Below are 1,657 nucleotides of genomic sequence, written 5' to 3' on the forward strand. Positions count from 1 at the left end.
TACCCCAGTTCTTGCGTGGATGAATAAATACATCTTTGGAAAACAGCGCAGCCGTGGGTTATCGTGTGAGAAGGGGTGCCTGTGAGTCATTTATATTTGCAAACCGAAATCCACTGCTGAGAGGCAGCAGGAGACAGGTCAGCTGCGCCCCAGGGGTCACCCCTGGCCGGGGTGGAACTCCGGCAGTGGCTGGGCAGACGGACAGGGCTGCTTCCAGGGCGGAGCTTTAACCCCGGGGAGGCCCACGGGCGGGCAGAGGGACCCCAGGGGAGCGCGGGGCCTGCGGGGGCAGCAAGGTGGCTGTGACCAGGTGCAGCATCAGCTGGGCACAGATGCCTCTGCTTTGGGGGGAGGTCCCCAAGACTGCAGCGGGCGACGCTCGGGGCTCCAGGGCTGCATTCAAAGCCCCCCGCGCCTGAAGCGGTGGAGCCCGGCGGCCCCCCTCTGGGCAGCCCGCGGCTCCGCCCTGCCCCTCCGGGTGCCCAGCTCCTCCCCTCCCCCACGCCCGCGCGCAGGCACCCAGAGAGCCCAGCTCCTGCCCAGCCTTGGGAGAAGAGGGGAGGGCGGAGCGGTGGGGGGCGCTGTGGAGGCGCCGCCGAGCCCCGCAGCACCTGCGCCGTCCGCCGGCTGGGCGGTGGGTCCACAGCCGCAAACCCAGTGTCCACTCCAGGACAAGGGCTGGGGCGGTCACACAGATCCCGCGGATGGGGACTCTGGCCGGCGCAGCCTCAGCCGCTAGGACGACGCCAGGCAGGACACGTCTGATGCCCACTCACGGGGCGCGGGCGGGGTCAACCCCAAAGGGACAGGAGGCGGGACCTGCAGCCCGGCCAAGAAGGGTCCAGGTGGGGGCGTGAGGGCGTCCTGGAGGTAGGGGCGCTGGTGGCCACTAGAAGTAGATGTGCCGCGGCCAGCGCGCGGCACGCGATGGTGATGGACGGGAGCCCGGTCACGTGTTTCGCCGCGTGTTGAAACAGCCACCACAGGGCCTCAGCGGTCAGACTGACCACACGGGGGCAGCAGAGAGCGCGCTAACTGCGCCCGAGAGGTCAGCTGGCACCCGCGCGCCCCGCCTCAGGGTTCTAGGGCTCCTGGGACCTGGGCTGAGCATGTGGGGAGCCAGCTGCCCCCCGTGGACTTGTGGGTTTCCTTGGGCTGAAGGGCGGGAGCACTTTGAACACCCCCTGGAGAAGTCCATCCCCAGGCGGCGCTGGACACGGGGGCTGCGAGACTCCAGCCTTGTCCCCACGCAGGCGCGTAGGGGGAGGAGGCCCAAGGCCATGGCCAGCACAGCCCGGCCCGGCCCGGCGTGGCAAGGGGGCAGGAGGGGCCGTGGGCTCTGGGCCGCGAGGCCGGCCAGGAGGGCAGGCGGGGCAGGAGTGGGCCCAGGGGTCAAGAGGCAGAGGCTGGCCGTGAGCAGAGGTGCTGGGGGGAGCTGCTGGGGGTGTTTTGTTTGAAAAAAAAAAAATAACCGGAAGAGAAAGGCCCAGGGGGCGCGAGGGGCGCCCCGGTCAGGGGCAGCCGGGCAGGAGGAGCCCGTGGGAGCGGAGCGGAGAGGGAGAGCCAGGACCTGGCTGGACAGGCCGCACCCAGCAGGGGCCTCGGGACGCGGCAGGAGGAGGAAGCAGGTGCCGGGGTGCAGGGCGGGAGTGGGGCG

The sequence above is a fragment of the Condylura cristata genome, unplaced genomic scaffold (genome assembly GCF_000260355.1).
Source record: "Condylura cristata isolate star-nosed mole 26May11 unplaced genomic scaffold, ConCri1.0 scaffold00086, whole genome shotgun sequence".
In the NCBI taxonomy this organism is placed as follows: Eukaryota; Metazoa; Chordata; class Mammalia; order Eulipotyphla; family Talpidae; genus Condylura; species Condylura cristata.